We start from the raw sequence: 13,097 nt of genomic DNA, 5'->3' as shown, positions 1-13,097 counted from the left end.
GGTTCCATCTCACAAAACATAATGGAATGTAAAAACTTTGACGCTCAATATCTCTGAACTGCCCTAAACGGAGATAGAACCTTATCATTCTAAACGGAGATAGAACCTTATCATTCTAAACTCACGTCTAGTAAAAGCACAGAGAGTCTCAGCCCCCACCCAGGGACACAGACTGAGTCTGTTGGCAGCAGGAAGGGACTCATACATTAGCTATGTTCCACCATCACCATCTCCTCAATAGATGAAAGGGATGAATAAAAGACATTGGAAAAAATAAAGAAATACTGGGTTAGAAAACGACAACTGTGATGTGATATTGTAATAAACACACAATACTGATAGACGTGTCATAAATAAATAACTATGGATGGTGATTGTTATGCTGCAGGCCTCTGTGTTGATGAGGAGGGGGGGGAAACTACTATGTAATGGGAACGGAACAGGGTTGGGATCAGGAGGGGGGGAGGCTGGTGGAGGTAGAAATCGGAGGACAGGCTCATTGTGACGCATGGAACGGAATGAGGAACGGTATTAAAAAAAGAATTGTGTAGTGTGTTGACACCATTCCGACATCCCCTTCCATGTCTTGCCAATGAGCCTGGGCTCCGATTTCTACCTCCGGCAGCCTCCCCTGGTGTGTATTGTCACCAAAAGGGAGATGGGAGGCCTGGACGTGGAGAGATTGAGAGGAAGAGGAGAGAGTTACAGTAGGTTTATGTCGATAAATATATATAAACTCCTAAAAAAAAGTTCCGGAGGATGGAGATATGGGATCGCCACTGGCTCCAGAATATCATTCCGATATCTCACTGCACTGTGGGAGAGTGCAATCATCCAATCCACCAAGCAACTCAAAACGAGAGTGAATACCAACAGAAGAATACAGGGGATTTTGGCACATTGTTTTTGGGCCGCTACCCACACGTTTAGCTATGTTGGTCATTCCACGAATGCATGATCCTTACAAGTTGTACCTCGTTGTAAAGGTGACTAATCAGGCTTTCCAACGATATAAAATACAATACCAATTGGTATTATTAAAGGGGAGGAATAATCGGCCGAAATAATGTTTCCGATTTTTTTTTTTGGAGGAGTTTATATGTGAAATATTTAGAGATTATAGAATATATGACGGTAATGGCTTCCTCTAGTGTGTGTGTGTGTGTGTGTGTGTGTGTGTGTGTGTGTGTGTGTGTGTGTGTGTGTGCGGGTGGAGGGGGCATTGAGTCTGAGAGTTTGGTGTTCAATCTACGGTGCGTCAGGTAGTCGGCCTGTCTGCAGCCTGAGGTGACCTGAGGTGAATGGACTGTGACGAGATACATTAGGAGTTGTGATGCGTGTGCCTGTCTGTGTGCTGGTTAGTTAGTTAGTTAGTTAGTTAGTTGTGTTTTGTATGGTATCTCAGCATGGTCTACACACACTTGTGTGGGAGGGGGAGGGGGTTTGACATCTGACCTGAGCCAAACTGACTTTTTTCTGTATTGTGTGTGAGGCAGGGGGGGGGATGGGGGATGGGGGGAGGGTTGGGGGTACAAGGACGTGTCACAATTTTACCCTAGTGTACCTTATTACCTTATTGTAAACAGACTGTCACTAACATCAGCACAATATGGGGGGTAAGGAGTCTTGTTCCTACCTCCTCTTCGTTGTTTAGCTTGCCTGAATTTTTTTTCTCCTTTTTTTACCTTTTAAAAGTGGCAGATTTTCACAAGAGACGGACGGGCGTGTGAGGCAGTGAAACGTTTTGTGGCGTGTGTAAGGAAGTCAATAAAGTAATTTTCTTTTTGAACATTGTTGAAATTGTTGTTTCTTTGAGTCATGGAGTTTCTCCCTACAACACTTTGTGACGTTTAGAGTTATAAGGTTCTATCTCCATTTTGGTCAAAATTGAGTTTTTTACATAATCTGATCAATTAGGTGTTTATTAATGCCTGTGTGGTGTTATTTTTAAAATGTTTACATTTTTTAATTAGTAATGAATAAAATACAAAGGTTCCATCTCACAAAACATAATGGAATGTAAAAACTTTGACGCTCAATATCTCAGAACTTCAGAAGTGCCCTAAACGGAGATAGAACCGTATCATTCTAAGCTCACAACTTTAGGAAGCACCCCCCTTATTAAAGACTTACTAAAGACCAATTTGTAACATCACATTCATAGCACTGCACTGTTGCTCAGGGGTGCTGTCATGCCTGCCAAATAGTGTCCACCTGATGTTATCAATGTCTTTTTCGAACTGTCTTTCTTTTCAAAACTACAACAGCCACAAATGCACTTCGACCCTGGCTGGACACCTGGCTGTAGTTTCTAAAGATGACTGAACTACTACCCTGAAAAAACATCATATGACATATGGATACTTAATATGTTCATTATATATATTTATTTTATTATTTTTAAATGATGTATCAATGTCTCATTGAGGACTAAAGAGACTGGCTGGTGTTATTTTTGGAAGACAAAGAAACCCAATGAGCAAGGAGAGGAGGAGAGGTAAATATGGCCCATCTCATATCTACGTATATGAATCTCATATCTATATGAATCAGCTGGCTACAGATGCTGCATAGTTCCTTCAGCTGGCTGGATGGATGAGTCAACTTCCATGAATAACATTAAAACCTCTAACAGCTCAGTGCTGTAAGTGTGTGTGTGTGTGTGTGTGTGTGTGTGTGTGTGCTGAGAGTATCTGTGTGTGTGCGTGTATATGCTGTGAGTATCTGTGTGTGTGTGTGTGTGTGTGTGTGTGCTGAGAGTATCTGTGTGTGTGTGTGTGTGTGTGTGTATGCTGAGAGTATCTGTGTGTGTGTGTGTATGTTGTGAGTATCTGTGTGTGTGTGTATGCTGAGAGTATCTGTGTGTGTGCGTGTGTGGGTATGCTGTGAGTATCTGTGTGTGTGTGTGCGTGTGTGTGTGTGTGTATGCTGTGAGTATCTGTGTGTGTGTGTGTGTGTGTGTATGCTGAGAGTATCTGTGTGTGTGCGTGTGTGTGTGTGTGTGTGTGCTGTGAGTATCTGTGTGTGTACGCATATATGCGTGAGTGTGTGTGCGTCCATGGGAGTCAATCTTTAAGAAGCCAGAGAGAGGAGATAAATATCTTGTGGAGAGCAGCAGAGATCATCATTATTATTCAGGGAGACGCTAACCTGAGCCCCCGTCTCTCTCTCTCTCTCTCTCTCTCTCTCTCTCTCTCTCTCTCTCTCTCTCTCTCTCTCTCTCTCTCTCTCTCTCTCTCTCTCTCTCTCTCTCTCTCTCTCTCTCTCTCTCTCTCTCTCTCTCTCTCTCTCTCTCTCTCTCTCTCTCTCTCTCTCTCTCTCTCTCTCTCTCTCTCTCTCTCTCTCTCTCTCTCTCTCTCTCTCTCTCTCTCTCGGCCTCCAGACACATCAACGTTCTCTTACTGGGCTAAATAATCAACTTATATTCAACTCATCAAAATGGCTTCCCCTCGAAATCTCATCTCAAAGTCGACTTGCTGTTCTTACATTATTCATGTTTTATTTTTATGAGGCTAGTTTTTTTTCTTCATAGAGTTAATAAATCATAAATAGTCATAAATAGTTCAGGAGGTAAGCGAGGCTGGTGGAGGTAGGATTGGGAGGACAAGGCTCACTCACATGGAACGAGGAATGTTTGATACCATTCTTCATCCTACGCAGAACAAGTCCGTCCTCCGATTTCTACCTCCACCAGCCTCCTCTGGGTTGGATGGAGGATTTAGGGGAATAAGATTCTATATCAAATCTTGATCACTTGTGCTTACGGCTTACTGAATACTAATAAATAAATAATAATAACGCCATTTAGCAGACGCTTTCATCCATTTTATGATGTTTCATTTTATAGCCAATCAAAGTGTTGTTGCTAGGTAACATTAACACTGCATAAAACACTTGGAACACCTAGGTGGCAGGGTTTCCGTTAGAAAAAATGTGTGCCGGTCAACGTGTCCGGGAAGATTTCAATTTACCGGACAAACGTGAGATATTCCGGTCATCATATTAAAATATAATATAGCTGTTTGTCGCGGTGATTACTGTTGTGTAGCCTATATATGCCGTTTAATGTCTATTTCTCATCCGATACGATTAGATGCAAGCTATATAATGTATAATAATAGGCTTTCATGATTCGCATGCGCGCTATGCCATGTCCAGCGCTGAACGCGCGCCATACTGATGCCATTTTTTGCCATGTGAAATGCAACTTGTAGCTGAGAGTGCAGCTTATTGTTAGCCGTTGCATTAGCCTGCTCACAGTGGCCTTTCATAGCGGTTTGCTGTTGCCTCAAACTGACCGCCGATATGTGCTCACTGCACCGACTGTGATCAGTGAGAGCCGACATTCTCATATTCGTTGCTCCTCTCGTGAATCCGTTATTCCTCCCCGATTTTTTGCACGGTGAGCAGAACATTTTTCCTTCCCCATCTAAACGCAGCCAGGGGAAATGTTCTTTCCATTCAACTCAGAACCCTCCAGTTGGCTGGAGGAGCCACTACCTCCATCTCTTTAGAGCCAGACTTCTCCTCAGACTCATTGTAGCTTGGTTTCATGAAGTCATTGTTAAGCTTACTTTGTCTTGCCATGTTTACCTCTCGCTCGCTGCTGTGCACTTTGAGCTGCAACGTTTGCAGGTTAAAAGCAGGGTTGCCAGATGGGCCGGGTTATCGCCGAATGGGCTACTGGGTTTAGCGGTAATAGACTGGTTAGGCTGTAAAATCCCATCTGGCAACCCTGCCAGTGGCGTAGCGGACGGGCCCGCAAGCGACGCACCGCGGGGGGGCCCCAGCCACTAGGGGGCCCCCTAACATTGGATCCACATTTTTTTTTTTTTTTTTTTTTATAATTTAAAAATATATAAAACAAAGGAAATAAGTGGCCCTTCATTGTGTCAACCTTAATTTTAATATATAGGCCTATATTTAAAAATATATACATGGTTAGCCGTATCCAATAGCAACATGACTTTGACGTCACACGTAGGCAGCGAGACACAAGGAAAATGAGCAAGCGAAAATACAATACAAAGTACAATAAGCATTCTTCAGGTGGTGATAGATTCTCTATTCGGACATTATAGCCGCTATATGTGGGACTGTCGGTCCGATATTGTAAAAAAATCCAATAAAAAATGTATGTTTACGGAAGTACATGTCTCAAGTATTATCTCGGCGGTTAGTCGAGTGAAAGAAAAACAACATACAGATGATAATTCACACAATATAATACCACGAAAGCGTACAGCACTAAACAATAACATTTATTTGGGCAGCATCATACTCAAACTCAGGCAGAAAGGCAGGGTCCGGCCAGGTTCACAGTCACAGGCTGTCAGTGCATCATACAGGTACATAATTCAGCATGGTTAGGCTATATATAGCTGTTTCTTTTTCTATTCTACTATTCTATTCTACTTCTGCTGTCTGCGTCTCCCTGGGTATTCCTAGACCAGATGGCAAACAGTAAAGAAATGCCACAATATACCAGGACTTAAGAAACGAGATGTCCAACAAAGGATTTGACTAACCCTGGCCAATTTTACGCAACAAGTAGACTCTGATGCAGCGGAGACAGGGTTGCCAGATTGGCTGGTTTTTGGTGGATTTAGAAGTTTTTAGATTGATTAGGTTGGAAATTCTCAATCCCATCTGGCAACCCTTAGCGGAGAGTCTACAGATATGTTTACAGATATCACACTGCTGTGCACACCACACTTTGTTAAAATAAATAAAGCTTGTACTATTCTACTTATAATACATTCTACTGATGTAGTGTAGTCTACCATTTGGTTTTAGTTATAGGCTATTGCTCTCACTTGTTTGTACCTTTTGCTAAGTCAAGCATTTAGAATGTAGAGTGCATATTGCGAAATTTCGCAACGTCAATAACGCATCGGCCTCTAAAAAACGCATTTTTTTTTTTTTTTTTTACTCCGTTGCGAAAGGGCCCCCGCCGCCACCTTGCGGGGGGGCCCCGGGATTTTGCGCTACGCCACTGAACCCTGCCACCGCTGTTTCGCGGAGTCATCATCATGCCGGCGTCAAATCATATAATAATAAAAGAAATATAGCCTATATATTCGTCTTTTTTCATATAGAAGGAATCAGAATGTGACAATTCAACTTTAGCGAATTGTATTCAAATTGTGCTTAGAGGGAATTATTTTCACCGGACATTATTACCGAAGAGATTTCAATTTGTCGGACTTCAATAGATTTTACCGGACAAAGACCGGTAATTACCGGTTAACGGAAACCCTGCTAGGTGGTGAGAGTTCCGGAATGTTTTGGCAGTTGGTGATTTAATTAACAGGTAGGGATTTGAATAAGGGATGAGCCGACAAGAGCCAGTTTATTATTCAATGTTGTTTAATTAAGTCACAGCTAAAGCACAGGATAAAAAAAGAATATGAACGTTGTCTGACTGTCAAACAAAAATAAAAACATTGTCACACTTCTTTCACACATCACACAACCGACATACAACATGTATATGTATATACATGTATATATATATAGCAGTATATTTATATACACACACACATATCTGACCTGCTACAGTACCCATTAGCATCAGTGCAAAAATACTCAAGGAGGACAAAACCAATAGCCCATAACTTTTTGAAAAAAAAAAAACCCTAAAAAAAAAAAAAAAAACGAGAGAATAAAGTGCTTTTAGTAAAACAGCCCCCCTCGTTTTAAGTTTTTGAAACCTTCTGTGTTTTAGAAACCCAATGAATTCTGGGGGAAATAAAACCGTACTGATGTCAACTGAGCTACAGTAACATAAACATAAACATACACTACCGGTCAAACGTTTCAGAACACCCCCGTTCGTCCAGTTCTATTGAAATGAAAGCGCTTCAATTCCAGTGAATGACCTGAAATGGAACAACGGTAAGCTTGCGTAGGCCTGGAACAATTCAAAATGTTTATGTCATATTTAGATATAGAAAGAGACTATATTTTTGAGATGTTGTAATATATTGTAAGGACTAGAGAGAGAGAGAGAGACAGAAAGAGAGAAAGAGTGACAGAGAGAGAGAGAGAGACAGAGAGAGAGAGAGACAGAGAGACAGAGAGACAGAGAGACAGAGAGACAGAGAGAGAGAGACAGAGAGACAGAGAAACAGAGAGACAGAGAAACAGAGAACATCCCGAACACGCTAGTGTAAAGTGTTCTTTTATTTTTTTTCAAATGTTTTTATATGTTTATTTGGGAAACAAACATATTTTATTTGTTTGGGACAAATCAAAATCAAATCAAATCAAAATCTAAATAAAATCTAAATGTTTCTGTAGTACAATTAATTAGTTTAACTGCCATTAGACAATTATTTCATGATTGTTACAGGCCTAGGTAAGCGGGAAACGTCCAGAGGTTAAAGAGTTAAACGTCTTTTAAAGTTTAGGTGACCAAAAACTGAAAAGTAATGTAATGTAATTCACTGGGAGAATGTTGGTGTTTCTGTCCATCACAGCTGGTCTGCGGTCTCTCAGCGCTGCTTGCAGAGGAGGCTGGTGGATGTAGAAATCGGCTAATTTGTAACGCACGGAATTCCATTCATTACAATGAGCCCCGTCCTCCGATTTCTACCTCCACCAGCCTCTCAGCCTCTCAGCCTCTCAGCCCCCCGTGGCCTGCTGGAGCGACACGCCAGATGACTCAGCACTCTACTACTGACACACACACACACACACACACACACACACACACACACACACACACACACACACACACACACACACACACACACACACACACACAGACAGACAGACAGACAGACAGACAGACAGACACACACACACACACACACACACACACACACACTACTGACACACACACACACACACACACACACACACAGAGCGAGCCTAGGGCAGCCTAGTTGAGGTCACATGGTGTTGTAGAGCACAGTAGCGGTCGAGCGTTTTCCTGTCGTCGGCGTTTCCTGTTCTCACGGAGGCGTCGTAACGTTGTTGTCGTCGTCACGGCGACCGCGAGAGGTGGTGCACTCTCCTGTGACCCCCCCCACCCCCGCGCCCACCCCCACCCCCACCCCCACAGTCAGGTGGTCAGGGTCCAGGGAGGAGGTGGGGGGACACCTGGGGGAGGCGGGGGGGCTCTGGGACAACACCCGCTGCTTCTTCGAGGCCTCTTCTTTCGGGCCGTTGTTGTTGTATTGGGGGGGCCGCGTGAGCCTCTGTGAGTGGGGGTGGTGGTGGGGGGCGGACACGGAGTGTGAAGAAGAGCCATGTCCGGTGGGGGTGGGGGTGGAGGTGGGGGGGGCTACGGAGGCAGAGGGGGGGGCCGTAGACGATCGGCTACGGTCCCAGTCTGTCAGGTCGTTGGCAGACAGCTCCAGGCAGTCCAGCTTGGCCAGCGAGGCCGAGCGCTTCTTCATCAGGGAGGGGGGCGTGAGGCCCGCCTGGCGGATGCGCGCCTCCAGCTCCACGGCTCTCCGCCACATCGGGGGCGGGGGGGGGTCTCTGGGAGGGGGGGGGCCCTGCTGCGTCCTCCGAGCCTGCCCCAGCCCCACCCTCACCTCCGTATCCAGCCACCCTCCTCCTCCCATCCCAGACCTCCCGACCTCCTCTGGCACCTCCATGGTAGCTCCCGGTGTAGCGGGAGCTACCCCCTCCCCCTGGCCGCTGTTGGGCCCCCCCGGCCCCGCCCCGGCCTCATACAGGAAGGCCTGCAGCTCCCTCAGGGTCTCTTGGATCCTCTCCAGGTCGTCGCTGCTGCGGGCCAGCCTCCCCCCCGGGCGAGGAGGAGGAGGAGGCCGCGTGGTGGCGGGGTGGGGGGCGGGAACGTGGTGGGGGGTAGCGTCCGTGTCCGAGTCCAGGGCCGTCACACCGTCCAGCCACAGCCGCAGGGCCTGAGGAGGAGGAGGAGGAGGAGAAGGAGGGGAGAAGGAGGGGGGGGCCTGGTGGCTCTGGGGGCCCTGGAGGTCCAGGGATGGACCTGGGGTCGCGGCAGGGGTCGCGGTGGGGGGTGCTGGGTAGGGAGGCAGCAGGGAGGAGGGAGAGTCTGGGGGGAGGACGTCCATGTCTGAGGAGGAGGAGGAGGAGGAGTGAAACCCTCCTCCGTATCTCTCCTCCGTCTCCTCGGGCGGGGGGGGGTCTGAACCTGGGGGGCGTGGGGGGGCTGCTCCGTCTTCGGGCGTAGCGACGAAGGCCGACTCTCCCTGGGTGACGACGTCCTCCCTGGGCGTAGAGGAGGACGGTGGTGGTGTCGTACGCTGCTCACAGCGGCGGTCCATGGCAGGGGGCGATTCGGGGGCCAGTTCGACGGGAGATCGATTCGGGGGCCCGTTCGGGATGAGCGACAGGGGAAGGGGAAGGGGGAGGAGGAGGGGGGATCGGCCGGACCCGGGGGGAGGAGCCTCGTTGCTGGGGGAGGGGAGCGGGGAGCGCCGGGTGGTTGTTGGAGGGGGAGGAGGAGGAGGAGGGGGGGGAAGGTCCAGCTCCTGTCTCAACCTCCGCTCCAGCTGCTTGGTGACCCGCCGTACGGAACCCGCGGGCCAATCGGACAACGGCGGAGGTGGTGTGGAGGGGGATTGTGGGTAGGAAGGCGGGGTCGAAGGCGAGCCCCTGTCGTTGTCGGCGTCGGCGTCTCGGTCATCGGGGAAGAGCCGTGGTGACGCCACCAAGGGGCAGGTGTTGCCGGCGGTTGCCGGGTGGGATATGGACTCGATCTCCGTGACGATGTGGCGGACGGACACGCCGTTGTCGTGGAGATGAAGATGAAGCGGTCTGTTGTTGTTGTCGGGGGCAACAGCGCTGTCACAGGCGTCCTGGCCAGGCTCTGAAAACTGTGGATCAGGGGGAAACATAAACAATTAATTTGTTATTTTTTCTGAGTGGGGCAGTCCCACTCATATTTTCCATTTTATTGGACAGGTACAGTGAAGACAGACAGGAAAGTAAGGAGAAGAAGGGAGAGAGGGCATGTCAGCAGGGCATGGGCCGGACTCGAACCCACGCCGACATGGGCATATGTGTGCACTGTAGACCGTGGTTCTAGACCACTGGACCACCCCAGGCCACGATTTAATCTTTATTTAACCAGGCTAAGCTAATTCTTATTTGCATTGGCGGCCTGGCAAAAGACAAAAGCCTCTTGGGGGGGGGGGCTGAAAAGAAATCAGGTTACATGTTAAAAACAAAAGAACACACACGACAGACAGACAGACAGCGGCACACATCCAAGCATTTCCAGCACAGTTAAAAAGATAGAAACATACAGACATTTCCAACACCTCCTCCACTTACAGTCACAGCATCAGTAAGAAGTTAAAAGGACAGCGTCACACATCCACATAAACCCGCACAACATTAAGCACAACAGAAAGCAACACTAACTGAATTTCTGCAAATAAAGAGAGACGTGTGTTCATTCCCTGACATACTGATAAGGAAAAGTAAGTAGCCGTAAGTAGCCTTAATGGTTATCTCGAGCCTAACGGCCCTTAGGGGGCAGGAGCCTATCTCCTGTTTCCGTAGCGTGAGGCGGCTTGATGTACAAGTACACCCCCCCTGGACATGACGCTGGTAAGTCGCAGGGTCTTACCTTACCCCCCTCCCCCAATCCCCCCCCCCAAAAAAAAACACGTAATGCTGAGTGCCAAGCAGGGAGGCATCGGGTATCATATTTATAGTCTTTGGTGGTACGACGGGTTATATTGGCCGGGGATCGAACTCACAACCTCCCAATCTATCTCTCTAACCGCAAGGCCACTGAGCTGTTCTGACAACATTCTCAACATTGTAGTGTAGTGTGCCCAGGGTGGTTAGCCAATCAAAGTGTTGTTGCTAGGTAGATAGTACCACATACACACTTGGCACTCTAGGTGTGGAGTGTTACGGAACTCTTTGGCAGTTGGTGATTTAAAGAGGTGGCCATAATTGACTCCTTGTCAAGATTTCGTCGAACTTGTAAATGTGGTCGGAATATAACTAAAGAGATAGAAAGGGGGAAGGGGGGGGGGCATGAGAGAGAGAGAGAGAGAGAGAGAAAGAACAAAGTCTGTGCAGATAAAAGACATCTAAAAAAAAAAACGCACTTGAACACCACCGGCAACAGTCCAGCAGGTGGCAGTAGCAGACCCCTTCCCTAACAGTCCGATCCATCTATCGGATTAGTCCATTAGATCCAGTTCGTTCCATTGACTGGCTCCATTGAGCATGCTAATCTCGTTAAATCAGTCAATATCACTCACAGAGGGCACGCACAGGGTCCCGTAACTCCCCCCTGTCCCTCCCGCCCGCCATTCCCCTCCCTCACTCCAGGCGAGAGAGACAGACAGAAAGAAAGAAAGAAAGAAAGAATGATAAGGTTCTATCTCCGTTTAGAATGATAAGGTTCTATCTCCGTTTAGAATGATAAGGTTCTATCTCCGTTTAGAATGATACGGTTCTATCTCCGTTTAGAATGATAAGGTTCTATCTCCGTTTAGAATGATAAGGTTCTATCTCCGTTTAGAATGATAAGGTTCTATCTCCGTTTAGGGCAGTTCAGAGATATTGAGCGTCTAAGTTTTTACATTCCATTATGTTTTGTGAGATGGAACCTTTGTATTTTATGAATTACTAACTCAAAAATGTCAACATTTAAAAAATAACACCACACAAGCATTAATAAACACCTAAAGAATCAGATTATGTAAAAAACTACATTTTGACAAAAATGGAGATAGAACCGTAAATCTCTAACGTCACGAGATGTCAAGAAAGTGATTTTAGGGGTAGATATGAGTTTGTTGCTCTGCTCCACTGAGCATGTACGACTGTACCCCCCCAAGAGTAAAAAAAAAAAAACTGGTATACATTTGTGACCCAACAAAATGGACGCCACCACCAACACATTTGAATGAACCTTACCTTCCCCTGCTCCTCCTCCTCCTCCTCGTCATCCTCCTCTTCCTCCTCCTCCTCTGGGGACGTGGGGGGGGCCAGGGTTTCGGCAGGGGGCGTCTGAGGCGTCCGCGGAGGCGCCTGCTCGGAAAGAACAGCGCCGTGGGGAGCCCCCGTCCTGCCGTCCTGCGAGAGGCCCAGGAACTTCTCCCGGGCGCTGAAGAAGTCGATGCTGTCCTCCTCCGTGCCGAGGCTCGAGGACCCCGTGCGGCCGTCCGATACATCGCCCGTTGTTGTCGTCGTCGTCTCTGCATGACTGGGGGGGTTGTTGTTGGCGTCGTTGGCGTTGTCGGCTGTTACCGTGCCGACGAGCGGGGGGCTCACGGGCGCCAGAGGCGAGCAGGCTTCCAGGGTGTCCGAGGAGGAGTCGCTGGACTCCCCCAGGGTCGGGGGGGTGGCGGGGGAGGGCGAGGAGGAGGAGGAGGAGGAGGGGTCCTGAGGGGGGCTGCTCAGGCTCAGATCCAGGGTCAGCTCTGCTGCTGCTGCCGCGGGGCGTTGGGCTTTCTGATTGGACAAGGAGGGGGGGCCGCCGGACAGCTGTAGTACCCTGGAGGAGGAGGGGTCTGGCGATGTTCCGGATGTTCCGGATGTTCCGGAAGGCTCTGTTGTTGTTGCGGAGTCGTACTGTTTCTGGACGGTGGCGGTGGGCAACGGGCTGGACATGTGTCTCCTCAGACGCAGGGGCGAGGGGGCTTCCGGCTGGCGGAACAGCCGCCGCTCGGGGGAGAGGGGGGAGGAGGGGAGGATACGCAGCGAAGGGGGAGAAGGAGGAGGAGGAAGGCGGAGGCGAGGTGTGAGGACGACCACCCCCCTCCTCCTCGGGTCCTTCTCCTTCTCCTCAGGCACTCGGGGGGGCGCCTCCGCCTGTGGTCCTCCGGGGAGGACCAGTGAGTCGGAGGAGTTGGAGTGTGACGCGTCGTCAGAGTTTAGAGTGTTTACGGCAGGCTCGGAGTGCGTGTCAGAGAGGCGGGACTGCAGGGTTGCGGGGGTGGGGTTGGGGTGGGGGTGGGGGGGGTCCAAGGAGGCGGCCCCCAGGGCCTGCAGCACGGCCATGCCCAGGAAGTGGTGCAGGGAGGGGGGGCCGTTGTTGTTGTTTTCGCTGAGGGGGTCGGAGCGGACGCCGGTCTTACACAGGAGGGGCTCGTGGCGCTCGGAGAGGTCGCTGTCGGAGTGGGAGCGCC

General features: G+C 48.8%; 1 pseudogene across 1 annotated transcript in view; it reads right to left on the bottom strand.

Moving 5' to 3' along the window:
- Positions 1-7,958: 7,958 nt before the first annotated feature.
- Positions 7,959-13,097, bottom strand: part of LOC308172773 — a 38,375-nt pseudogene continuing 33,236 nt past the window's right edge. Inside the window, exons 13-16 of the transcript in view lie at positions 12,463-13,097; positions 12,013-12,291; positions 8,928-9,756; positions 7,959-8,879 (exon numbers count right to left, since the gene is read on the bottom strand). The exon at positions 12,463-13,097 is cut by the window's right edge and continues 23 nt beyond it. The product of the transcript in view is annotated as an uncharacterized misc_RNA (transcript). The remainder of the gene's footprint in view (positions 8,880-8,927; positions 9,757-12,012; positions 12,292-12,462) is intronic.

Source organism: Nansenia antarctica, assembly GCF_963989245.1.
Source record: "Nansenia antarctica genome assembly, chromosome: 17".
In the NCBI taxonomy this organism is placed as follows: domain Eukaryota; kingdom Metazoa; phylum Chordata; class Actinopteri; order Argentiniformes; family Microstomatidae; genus Nansenia; species Nansenia antarctica.
Note: the sequence above shows the minus strand (reverse complement) of the source record. Positions and strands in the feature narration are given on the sequence as shown.